The sequence below is a fragment of the Papio anubis genome, chromosome 12 (genome assembly GCF_008728515.1).
Source record: "Papio anubis isolate 15944 chromosome 12, Panubis1.0, whole genome shotgun sequence".
Taxonomy (NCBI): domain Eukaryota; kingdom Metazoa; phylum Chordata; class Mammalia; order Primates; family Cercopithecidae; genus Papio; species Papio anubis.
This window is the reverse complement of record NC_044987.1, coordinates 117,703,046-117,716,563: the sequence shown is the minus strand read 5'-3', so window position 1 is coordinate 117,716,563 and position 13,518 is coordinate 117,703,046. Positions and strand designations below refer to the sequence as shown.

The window sequence follows — 13,518 nt, the reverse complement described above, 5'->3', positions numbered from 1 at the left end:
GACTGAGAAGGTATTGATGGTGAAGGAGAAGTTAGACAAGCATAGTTGAAAAAATCAAGATCCAAGGTTTCCTATTCTCACAGGGAAAGAATTTAACTGACAGTATCCAGACATACTATGGCACAAGACCATTAAAAAAAGCCAAGCCACAAAGAGATGCTTTGAAAGTTAAACATAAACAGATGAGGGTGGAATCCATGAGGATGATGAAAGGTGCTCCCTAAAGAACACTAAAGCTGAAAAGGGAGGAATTATCCAAGTATTTAATTTCTATTTACATCATAATTAAAGGACATGTTTAGAGTAAGGCTATTCCTAAACACTGGGCTCTGCTGCACAGCATCATGGAAGCTAACGAGGAAGACTATGGTTTTAATCATCAATAATATCAGATGTGGTTGAGTAGTTGATAGCATTAGACTATTCTCTTAGAGGAATGAATCCAAAGCCCCTTCTCTCCAAAAAAGAAATCAAGACAGGAAAAGAAAATAGTATACTTTTATTTTTAGCCAATCATTCCTTCAACAGACTGCATTTTTCTCAACAGTCCCACAACCTAACCCCGTCACACAACCTAACCCTGTCACAAGATTTCTCTTCTTTTCAGTACTGCTGACTCTGACGAACACCAATAAAGAGAATGCAAGTGCAACATAATGATAAAAATAACATTTCAGAATGAGGACTGCTTTGGACTAAAACACCAAAACCACAAATTCTCAACTAAACAGCATCTAAGTGAACTTGCTTAATTAATCACAAAATTTGAGAAGAGCAGGAATGAAAACCATCCTTACAAACCTTTTGTGTTGGCATTGTACAAGTGCTTTTCCATCCTATTATTATCATCCTCCCTGTTTTACAGTCGAGGAAAATAAAGGAATTATCATCATCTTCCCTGTTTTACAGTCGAGGAAAATAAAGAATTTACCCCAAATCACTCTTACATGGACACTAAATTTATTTAAAAACAAAAAGCTGGCCAGACGTGGTGGCTCACGTCTGTAATCCCAGCACTGTGGGAGGCTGAGGTGGGGGGATCACGAGGTCAGGAATTCGAGACCAGCCTGGCCAACGTGGTGAAACCCCATCTCTACTGAAAATACAAAAATTAGCCGGGCGTGGTGGCAGAGGCGGAGGCTGCAGTGAGCCGAGATAGCGCCATTGCACTCCAGCCTGGGCAACGAGAGCAAGACTCCATCTCAAAAAACAAACAAAAAAAAGTCAAAAAACTCAGTTTGGGTGGGCTGGGGGGGAGAGCAGCAGTAATCTGCTCCCTATCCTCTCACATAAAATTTTTTTTTTTTTACACATGAGGTCTTGCTATGTTGCCCAGGCTGGTCTCAAACACTTAGGTTCAAGCAATCCTCCCACCTCAGCCTCCCAAAGTGATAGGATTACAAGTGTGAGCCACCTCACTCAGCCTCATATAAATTTCTAATATAAATACCATGATATTCTTGATGTAAACTCACAAGAGGAAACCATAGCTATTGCATAACATGCAAGAAAGCATTTCCTCCTGAGAGCATATATCATACACAACTAAAGATGCACTCTCGGCCAGGTGCGGTGACTCAAGCCTGTAATCCTAGCACTTTGGGAGGCCGAGAAGGGCAGATCACGAGAGGTCAGGAGATCGAGACCATCCTGGCTAACAGGGTGAAACCCCGTCTCTACTCAAAAGAATACAAAAAACTAGCCGGGCGAGGTGGCGGGCACCTGTAGTCCCAGCTACTCGGGAGGCTGAGGCAGGAGAATGGCACGAACCCGGGAGGCGGAGCTTGCAGTGAGCTGAGATTGTGCCACTGCACTCCAGCCTGGCCGACAGAGCGAGACTCTGTCTCAAAAAAAAAAAAAAAAAAAAAAGGTGCATTCTCCATTAGACACACAGGTGGTACCACAAAGCTTGGACACACAAAAGCAAAGAACTCTACTTTTTAACCGGCATCAGGAAGTCCCAGGACAGGCCACCTCAGAATGCCCTCCTAATGCAGATCTCAACAATCCCATTGCTGCAAGTACCCTCACACATTTTCTAAAACACCCAAATTTGAAGAGATGGAAGGTAATGAGATGGGAAGATAATTCATCTCTACGAGGATTTTTTTTTTTTTTTTGAGACGGAGTCTCGCTCTGTCGCCCAGGCTGGAGTGCAGTGGCCGGATCTCAGCTCACTGCAAACTCTGCCTCCCGGGTTTAAGCCATTCTCCTGCCTCAGCCTCCCGAGTAGCTGGGACTACAGGCACCCGCCACCTCGCCCGGCTAGTTTTTTGTATTTTTAGTAGAGACGGGGTTTCACTGTGTTAGCCAGGATGGTCTCGATCTCCTGACCTCGTGATCCACCCGTCTCGGCCTCCCAAAGTGCTGGGATTACAGGCTTGAGCCACCGCGCCCGGCCGAGGATTTGTTCACCATTTTTACCTTCAATGCATAGCACACTGTAAATTTAAAAATCATCCACAAAATTTTAAATACAAAAACCATCAAAAATAACTGCACAAATGCCCATAATCAGGAAACAACCAACTTACATGACTATTGATAAATAACCTAATTCCCATGTCTTCAGAGGCATCTTCCAACAAAAATCTATATATAGGCAACTCGATCAATCAATTTCAGAAAGACCAACCATTTTAATGCAGGCCGAGGTAGGAGTATCAAGGCTTCTAAGCCATTAATCAATAATCACCATACCAAAAAAAAAGGAAAAAAACGCAAAAAGACTACTGTGTAAAGTACAAAACACCCAAGGTAAATCCATACTATCACCTTCTAAAAGCAAAATCATGTATGTAAAGTACTTGAAGTAAACACCTTGGCACCTAATTGGATTACATTATTGTCTGGCTATGTACCCTAATGGACACTCAAATCACTGTAGGTATACATGAAGCCAACACAATCTAAGCTGCTATTAAAATACAACCAAGTCATAAATTAGTACATCGACATCTGAAGTAGGACCCAAAGAACTATCTCTGCCTATTGTAACAACAGTGGGCAAGGACGCACAGCAAAGGTACAAATGACTACATGATCCCAATCACCAAGCTGTATTTAGTGGATTCAGCCAAGGTACACAATCAACCTTTATTTGATGTAAAAGCTGAAACTTCCATAATCCATAGTACAAAGGTAAAAAACACCAAAACTTCTTATATGGAATCTTGGCAATCAAGTGGTTACTATCTGAGAAAAGTGTATAAAGACTGCTGGAAGGTGAGAGGAATGGGGAAGATGATGGTCAGGGGAGACAAAGCCTTAATTACGAGGAAAAAAGGGTTTTTTCTTTGAGATATAGTGCATAACATAGTGAATGTAGTAAATACTCATCCCACTGTGCATTTCAAAATCAAAAAGAGAATTTCCAATTTTCTCCCCACAAAAAAGTATTTGTGGTGATGAATATTAATTAACTTGATTTAATTATTCTACATTATATACATGAATCATGACATCACTTTGTACCCTATAAATAATAGCTATAATTTATCAATTTACAGTTAGGAAATTTTTTTTTTTAAGTATAAAGGGCTGGGTGTAGTGGTTCATGCCCACAATCCCAACACCTTACCTTCGGGGCTGAAGCAGGAGGATCACTTGAGGCCAGGAGTTAGAGACCAGCCTGTGCAAAATAGCAAGACCCTGTCTCTATCAAAAATACAAAAATTAGCCAGGTGTGGTGGTGCACACCTACAGTCCCAGCTATTCAGGAGGCAGAGGTAAGAAAACTGCTTGAGCCCAGGAGAACTCGAGCCTAAGGTTGGGACTTTTATTAGGTTGGTGCAAAAGTAATTGTGGTTTTTGCAATTAAAAGTAATGGCAAAATCCACAATTACTTTTGCACCAACCTAATAAACTGGTAAAACAAGATACCTACAACACGGCGGGGAAAAAAAGAAACAATCTCATACAGGTTCTTATCAGTGTCCAAAAATAAAGAAAAAAAAAGGATAAAACATGAATGAAGAAAAGGCTCAGGCCAGGACTAGTTGTATCACTATCCCAAGCTCCAAGAGTTTTTTTGAGATGGAGTCTCACTCTGTTGCCCAGGCTGGAGTGCAGTGGCCGGATCTCAGCTCACTGCACGCTCCGCGTCCTGGGTTTACGCCATTCTCCTGCCTCAGCCTCCTGAGTACAGGTGCCCGCCACCTCGCCCGGCTAGTTTTTTGTATTTTTTTTTTAGTAGAGACGGGGTTTCACCATGTTAGCCAGGATGGTCTCGATCTCCTGACCTCGTGATCCACCCGTTTCGGCCTCCCAAAGTGCTGGGATTACAGGCTTGAGCCACCGCGCCCAGCCCTTTACTCCCAGTTTTAAACCTAAACCTTCTAATGTGTAGCTGGCAATTCTAGTCATACTCACATGCCTTGGTCTCCACCACTAACATTTCTAAAAACAAGATTAACAAGAAAGAGAAACACTCTACAGCTGAGCGGTCCAGTGCCACAGCCACACACAGTTACTAAGCACCTGCAGCTGAGCGGTCCAATGCCACAGCCACACACAGTTACTAAGCACCTGAAACGTGGCTAGTACAGGCAAAGGAGCTGGTTTTCTGTTGTTGTTCCACCCCACTCCCCTGGGAGTTGAATTTTAAATTAATTTCAACTACTTATATTAGGTTGGTGAAAAGTAATCATGGTTTTTACCATTACTTTTTAATTGCAAAAACTGCAATTACTTTTGCACCAACCTAATACAACGTTCTACTAGATAGCACTGCTCTGACTCACGTTAAAACTAAGCACACACATACCAAGATCCTCTCTCTCTAAATAAATAAATAAAAATAATTCAATTAAAAAAATCTAAACACAGAATAAATGTTTATGGTCTGTAATCTTGGATGAATAAATTTCCATCTTCTAGGTCTTAACTTTCTCAACCAAAAAATGTAGAAGAGTTCAACTCGATTGTGTCCATGATTCTAAATGAACTAGTGCAGCACATAAATTAATATTCTTCATTCAAATAGTAATGTAATTAAAGCCACATACCCCTTAAAATTATGGGAGGTACCTCAAACTGAGGACACAAGGGTATTATATGACCCCTCCATATGGCCGAGGAAGTTCTGTCACTATTTGAGCAAGTCACCACATCTCTCTGAGCTTGTTTTCTTATCTGCAAATGAGAGGTTTAGATTAAATGATTACTTAAGACACTTCAAATCCTAAAATTCTTCATTCCTTTAGATCTAAGAAGACATAGAAAAGAACAAATAAAATAAGTGAAACCAAGATACTCAAAGAAATAAAGAAAAACAAATAGAAATACCAGTGTAGGCCGGGCGCGGTGGCTCAAGCCTGTAATCCCAGCACTTTGGGAGGCCGAGACGGGCGGATCACGAGGTCAGGAGATCGAGACCATCCTGGCTAACACAGTGAAACCCCGTCTCTATTAAGAAATACAAAAAACTAGCCGGGCGAGGTGGCGGGTGCCTGTAGTCCCAGCTACTCGGGAGGCTGAGGCCAGAGAATGGCGTGAAGCCGGGAGGCGGAGCTTGCAGTGAGCTGAGATCCGGCCACTGCACTCCAGCCTGGGCGACAGAGCGAGACTCCGTCTCAAAAAAAAAAAAAAAGAAATACCAGTGTAAACTCTTAAGAAATGAAGTAAAGGGAAGCCAGACCCCAGTGACAGAGGATGTAAACTGTACAATGCCAGTGTGCTCTGCTAGGACGCTGATTTGGTCTACTGGCATGTGCCTAGTTTTTCATTTTTGCTTTAGTCCACATGTAAAAACACGTTGCTATCTCCAAAGAAGGCCAAACTGCAAAAAGTTCTAAATAGCCACGTGCATGTAGCTGGGGTGAGAACACACAGCTCACAAAGGTTTGGACTGTTCTTTCCCCCCAACAAAAACTTGACCAAGAAAATCTTCCCACACTAGACAGCTGAAGTAGAATCCCCATTTGCTGCTTTCAGAACTCTCAAATTGCATCAGGAGCTTGCTTCCTTTGTCAGTGAGCCAAACGGGATGCTCTCTTGACAAGAGGTACAATTACTTTTAGCTGCAATAAGGTAAACTGAAGTGTGCATTCATCCATAAAGATATTGTAAGATACCCTTTCCTGTGGTGTATAGCCTAGTACATATATGAAATAGGAAATAATCCACTCTAAAGAATCCTAACAGGTATCTGGAGAAGGGAATATAGCCTACTGACTTAAGTGAAACGCGGAAAAGTAGAGGGTCAGGGCAGAAGGACAAGCTCTACACAGCTCTTTTCAAAGGCACCTTTCTATATACGTTGTGTGGCCTATACCAGACCCACCTGTATGTTTCTCAATCTTGACAAATTTTAACGAAAAAAAAAGTAACTCTCAAAGAACCTGACTTATGGCATAGTAAGAAAAAAAAAAATGTAGGCCGGGCGCGGTGGCTCAAGCCTGTAATCCCAGCACTTTGGGAGGCCGAGACGGGCGGATCACGAGGTCAGGAGATCGAGACCATCCTGGTTAACATGGTGAAACCCCGTCTCTACTAAAAAATACAAAAAACTAGCCGGGCGAGGTGGCGGACGCCTGTAGTCCCAGCTACTCGGGAGGCTGAGGCAGGAGAATGGCGTGAACCCGGGAGGCGGAGCTTGCAGTGAGCTGAGATCCGGCCACTGCACTCCAGCCTGGGTGACAGAGCGAGACTCCGTCTCAAAAAAAAAAGAAAAAAGAAAAAAAGAAAAAAAAAATGTATACTTTCTTCAGGAATATAATGCTTTACCTGGTATAGACGTTCCTTTGTTTTACTGCTGATTTAACCAGGCCACCACTAATGACCATTTAGTTTTCACTTTCTGCTATTACAAAAATATGCCAGCATTTCCAGAAGTGGATCTGCTGGATGAAAGAATGTGCGCTTCTAATTAGTACATGGCCAAGTGGCTCTCCACGGAGGTCAGGTATATCCATATTCCCCCAGTGATGTGTGAAAGCCTGTTTCCACACACCTGGTCAACAGTGCATTTGTTTTTCTCTTGAGTGAGGTTCAGCACTGTTCATATATTTAAGAACCATTTATACTTTACTTTTCTGCCAACTGTCTGTTTATATACTTTGTCTACTTTTCTACTGGGTTGGTCTTCTCAATGATTTGTAGGGGTTATTTAAAAAAAAGAAAAAGAGTCCTTTGTCTGATACCATTCCCTCTTCACCTCATTCCAATCTGCAATCTCTCTACCACTGCTCTTTCAAGTCACTGACAACCTCCAGATGGGGCTAAATCCAAATGAAACTCTTCTGTCCTCACTTACACCTCACTCTCAGCAGCATGCAAGGCAGTCCCCCAGAAGACTCTCCTCATTAGAACATTCTCCTCGCGTGGCTTCTCTGATGTCACACACTCGTTTTCTCACTGGCCATTTCTCAGTCTCCCTAGTTGGAGGGCTGCTCCTCTCCTTCCTTCCTTCCTTCTTCTGTCCCACTGATAACACAGAGGCTCCCACAGAGGTCAGGCTGCGGACCTAGCACACTTTCCTGAGTGCACCACATTTGCTCGAAGTAAATTCACATTTGTTTTATTTGTGCTGTTTCCCCAGCAACTAAAACAAAAGCGCTGAGAGATTCAAGACAAGTTCTGTTGAATAAACAAAGCCATTTCCGTGGGTTTTTAAAATATTCCTCTCCAGGCCAGGCGCGGTGGCTCATGTCTGTAATCCCAGCACTTTGGGAGGCTGAGGCAGGCGGATCACAAGGTCATGAGTTTGAGACCAGCCTGTCCAATATGGTGAAACCTGTCTCTACCAAAAAATACAAAAATTAGCTAGGCGTGGTGGTGCATGCCTGTAGTCCCAGGTAGTCGGGAGGCTGAGGCAGGAGAATCATTTGAACCTGGGAGGCGGAGGTTGCAGTGAGCCAAGATCACATCACTGCACTCCAGCCTGGGCGACAGAGTGAGACTCCGTCTCAAAAAAAAAAAAAAAAAAAAATTCCTCCCCATAAACACAACTAAGGTCCAAATTTATAAAACCAAAACAACCATCATGGCATTTCAAACACAGGTAACCCGATGACTAGCAGACATTTCCCTTCGGATATCTCACAAGCACATGGTATATCTCCAAAATGGAGCTTTTGCTCTCCATCACACACTGCCCACCCAATCCAACCTCCTCTTCACCATGCTCTCCCCATCTCAGTAAAAGGCACACCCCAGTTGTGAAAGGCAGCCCGGAAAATAGCCTCTTTTCCCTTTCAATCCAATTCACCAAAACATTGTCAGTTCCGCCTTACACTTTCCCTTCTCTGCATTTTTTGCCATGGCCTGGAATAAGGTAAACTGGCGTGTGCATTCATCCATAAAGATCTTGTAAGATACCCTGTGGACACAGCTTCCTAATTCATCTCCCAGTCTCCTCTGGCCCCTCCAACCCATTGTTTACTTGGGTTCTTGGTCAGTGCCTCCTGCAACTCCCATGTGAGCATGAACAATAATAATAATTCTGATATATAATGCCTACTATGGTAGCCATATAAGGCTTTTGAGCACTTGAAATGTGACTAGTTTGATCTATGAGGTACTAAGAGTATAAAATATGCAATGGAATCAAAGATTCAGTACAAAAAAAAGTGAAAATATCTCATTTTCCTACTGATTATATGTTGAAATAATATTTTGGATATATTGGGTTGTATAAAACATTAAAATTAGTTTTACGTGGTTTTTACTTTCTTCATGTGGCTACTAGAAAATGTAAGATGACATACATAGCCTGTATTGTCTTTCGTAGAAACACTGTCCTGAGCATTTCATGAGGGTACCAGCCCCATGTCCATCATCTTTAACCATGTACACAGTAAGTACTCACTTAATAGTGTCAACAGGTTTTTTCAAACTGTGACTTTAAGCAAAATGACATATGGCAGCTTCTTGGATAATGCCATCCCATTATAACACTGATGAGGTAGATAAAACTGTTTTAGTTCTATGTCATTTTGCTTAAGTTTGCAGTTTCCAAGAACCTGTTAATGGTGTTAAGTGAGGACTTACCGTATGACCAAAGCACAAAAAGCGCTAGGATTGGCCCAGGGCAGGCACCCAAGGTATCTGCTGAATTAATTAGTGGCCAAAAAATTGGTATCATTTACATACATTCACTTATAAACAAAACATGAAAAATTTAATTATTACTTGAAGTTGAATGATACTTTAAAAATACAGTTGGAATTAAGAAAACAACTCTTTCAGTTTAAACTCTGGATACACATGCATTTTAAGAAATAATTTGAAGGCCGGGCACAGTGGCTCACACCTGTAATCCCAGCACTTTGGGAGGCCAAGGCGAGCAGATCACTTGAGGCCCGGAGTTTGAGACCAGCCTGGCCAAGATGGTAAAACCTCGTCTCTACTAAAAATACAAAAATTAGCCTGGCGTGGTGGCACATGCCTGTAGTCCCAGCTACTTGGGAGGGTGAGGTAGGAGAATTGCTTGAACCCAGGTGGTGGAGGTTGCAGTGAGCTGAGATCGTGCCACTGCACTCCAGCTTGGGCAACAGAGTTGAGACTTCGTCTCAAAAAAAAAAAAAGTTTAAAGTGAGAGTCCAACAAAGTTTATTCTCCAAGAGAAACTTCCTCAAGATCCAACTACCAGTGCACAGAAAACAGAAGCTACACAACACTGTGGGGAATACCACAAAACAAGAAGCCCAGTCCTCCCACAAATGGATAGCATGGTGGGAGAAGAGCAAAAAATGAGGAACCCACAGACTGAAAAAAAAAAAAACAGTGGCTCTTATTTGGATCCTGATTTGCCACTGCCAAAATTAGAAAACCACACAAAAAAGTTATATGAAACAACTGGAACTTTCAAGTCTAAGTACTGAATGATGTCAAGCAATTGTGTGTTCATTTTATTTTTAAGATGTGAGGTTTTGTGGTTGTTACGGTTAAGAGTCCTTATTCTCTGAGGACATATACTGACATATTTATAGAAGAAGCAATAATTATTTGAATATCTTCAAAATATAATGGACAAAACTGGACTATAAAGGAAAAAAAATTTAATAGAACTTCTTCACCTCAAAAGACATGACGAGGACCCACAGAATAAAGATATTCACAATACATACATCTGACAAGAGATGCCTGTCCAAAATACAAAAATCCTACCAAGTGATCTTTTAAAATACATCTCAGCTGGGCACAGTGGCTCTTGCCTATAATCCCCAGCACTTTCAAGGGCCAAGGTGGGAGGAATACTCAAACCCAGGAGTTTGAGACCAGCCTGGGAAACATGGCAAAACCCCAACTACAAAAGATACAAAACTTAGCCAGATGTGGTGGTGCACGCACCTGTGGGCCCAGCGACTCAGGAGGCTGAAGTGGAAGGATCCCTTGAGCCAGGAAGGTCAAGGCTGCAGTGAGCTGTGATCGCGCCACTGCACTCCAGCCTAGGTGACGGAGTGAGACTCTGTCACTTTTTAAAAAGTGCACAATGTGCCTCTCTTCTAACAAACAGAACATGGGAAAGCTAGACACTACGTGACTTCCAAGACTAGGTCACAAAAATGACGGCTTCCACACTTGGGGCTCTTTCTCTTGAATCACTTTCTCAATGAGAAGTTATCACCATGTCCTGAGAACAGGACACTAACACATCCCTAGCAAAAGCTGATGTGAAAAAGACCTGAGGTCTCCCACCAACAGCCAGAGCCAGAACCAGAACCTACTTGCCAGGCACGTGAATGAGGCACCTTAGAACAGATTCTCCAGCAGATCTACGAAGGCTTCAGAGAGCTAATCACACCCAAGCCAGAAGCAGACAACCATGCCACTCCCAAGTTTCTGACTCCCAGAAACTGCAAGATAATGTTGATTGCTGTTTTAATCCACTACGCTTGGGGATAATTTATTATGCAGCAAAAAAATAGAAAGGTAATACAAACAAAAAAAAAGATAATATTTAAAAAAAGGCTTAAACATGTTTCATAAAAAAGGATATCCAAATGACCAATAAACATATGAAAAGGCAGTTGACCTCACTATTGTAAATTAAAATTGCCATAAGACATCACTACACAGCTACCAGCATGGCTAAAATGAAAAGGATGAAAAATATGAAACACTGGAGAGGATCCAGAGTAAGTGGAACTTTCACACACTGCTGATGGAAGCCTAATTTGGTGCAACAGCTTTAGTAGATGCCACCACTATACATACACCTCTATGCCCTAACAGTTTCACCCTTAGGTATACTGAACAACAGATACGCATACGTATGTCGTTGACCAAAAGACACAAACTGAATGTTCAGAGCAGCACTATTTGTAACAGCCCAAAGCTACCATCTATCCAATGTCCATCAACAACAGAACAATTTCCTATGACAAAATTTTGTGAAGCACCAGTAACAAATAATCAGCAGTATGCAATGACTTCAATAATCTTACAAACAACATCAAGAGAAAGATATAAGAGTACCTACTGTAAGACTCTATTTAATAGAAATAAAACTGGGCAAAGCTAATCGGTGCTGTTAGCTGTTAGAATACGGGCTGCCCCTAAAGAGGGCGTAACTGGAAGTGGACATTGCCCAGGTGGATTTCAGCTTGTGAAAATCTGCTTATTATATGTACTTTTCTATATTTCTACTGTAATTCAATAGAGTTTTTAAGTAGTAACAATATAGAAGAGAGGTGGGAAATGGGGAAGTTAAGTGGGACAAGACTGGCCTTGAGTGTATGGCTGTTGGAGCTGGGTTAATTGATAGTTTCATTATACTGTTCAATTTCTGCATGTTCAAATTTACCCCAATAAAACAAATTTTAAAATGTATTAACATAAAACTGACTGGAACTGCTGGTAAAATGGTAACTGGGGTAATTTTTCTGGCCACAGATAACAAAAAGCTGTTAAAATCTACATACCCCTGGTTCAATTATTCTACTTCTATGAGTTTATTCTAAGGTGTTTATACTGAACACAAAGTCATCTATAATAATGTTCAAAGTGCTTATAATAGAAAGAAATGTCTAAATATAGAGGAAGATGACACTGTGGGGAAAACCACAGAACAAACAATCCAGGTCATCCACAAATACATGGTTCCTAAATATCCAACAATAAACAATGATCTCATCTGAGCCAAGGTTCTTTTACCTATCCAATAAAGTATGGTTATTAAAAACCAAGGCAATCAAAACTCAGAAAAAAACACAGGAGTTAATTTTTGTGGCCATGGATTAAGCAAAACTTTCTTAGATATGACACCAAAAACACAAGACAAAAGAAAAATAAGATAATTGCACTTCAAATTAAAAGTTTTCATCCTTCAGTAATAACACCACCAAGAAGTGAAAAGAAAACCCAAAGAGGTTCCCTTTCCGCCATCTTTCCGCGCCGCCACAATGGTGCGCCAAGATATCTGGCTGATGCTCTCAAGAGCATCAGCAATGCTGAAGAGGCAAGCGCCAGGTGCTTATTAAGGCCCGTGCTCAAAGTCGCCGTCCGGTTTCTCCTGTGATGATGAAGCATGGTTACGTGGCGAATTTGAAATCATTGATGATCACAGAGCTACAGGAAAATTGTTGTAGACCTTACAGGCAGGCTAGAAACAAGTGTGGTGATCAGCCCCAGATTTGATGTGCAACTCAAAGATCTAGAAAAATGGCAGAATAACCTGCTTCCATCCGCCAGTTTGGTTTCATTGTACTGACAACCTCAGCTGGCATCATGGATATGAAGAAGCAAAACCGAAAAACACACAGGAGGGAAAATCCTGGGATTCTTTTTCTAGGGATGTAATACATACATTTACAAATAAAATGCCTCATGGACAAAAAAAAAAAAAAAAAAAAAAAAAAAGAAAAGCAAAAGAATGGAATACTGACAAATCCATATCTGATAAAGATTTATATACAAATACAAGGTTGGGCAGTGGCTCATGCCTGTAGTCCCAGCATTTTGGGAGGCCGAGGGAGGCAGACCATTTGAGCCCAGGAGTTTGAGACCAGCATGGGCAACATGGTAAAACCCCGGTTCTATAAAAAATACAAAAAAATCAGTCAGGCATGGTAGTATACACTTGTAGTCCACTCCACCGCAGCATGCCTCAGGGAGGCTGAGGTGGGAAGATCACCTGAACCCAGGAAGTGGGCTGCAGTGAGCAGTGATCACACCATTGCACTCCAGCCAGGTGACAGAGTGAAACCCTGTCTCAAAAGACAGGGATACAGAGGCCAGGTGAATATAGAGGCCAGGTGCCGTGGCTCACTCCTGTAATCCCAGCACTTTAGGAGGCCAAGGCAGGTGGATCATGAGGTCAGGAGATCGAGACCATCCTGGTTAAAACAGTGAAACCCCGTCTCTACTAAAAATACAAAAAATTAGCTGGGCATGGAGGCAGGCACCGGTAATCCCAGCTACTTGGGAGGCTGAGGCAGGAAAACGGCGTGAATCCGGGAAGCAGAGTTTGCAGTGAGCCAAGACTGCATCACTGCACTTCAGCCTGGGCGAGAGAGCAAGACTCTGTCTCAAAAGAAAAACAAAAAAAAGACAGGAATACAGAACAGATAAGAA

General features: G+C 42.0%; 1 protein-coding gene across 10 annotated transcripts in view; it reads right to left on the bottom strand.

Annotated features, from left to right (window-relative positions):
• The window catches only part of PPP6R3 (protein phosphatase 6 regulatory subunit 3), a 160,987-nt gene that overhangs the window by 112,824 nt on the left and 34,645 nt on the right, over positions 1-13,518 (bottom strand). For 2 of the 10 annotated variants that reach the window (XM_017948186.2, XM_017948184.2), the window contains exon 2: positions 5,007-5,133. The exons of 7 other annotated variants lie outside the window; for them this stretch is intronic. The gene's annotated coding sequence lies outside the window, so the exon portion shown is untranslated. Of the gene's footprint in view, positions 1-5,006; positions 5,249-13,518 lie in introns of those variants that run through there. One more of the 10 variants, XM_017948185.3, reaches the window with a different exon arrangement.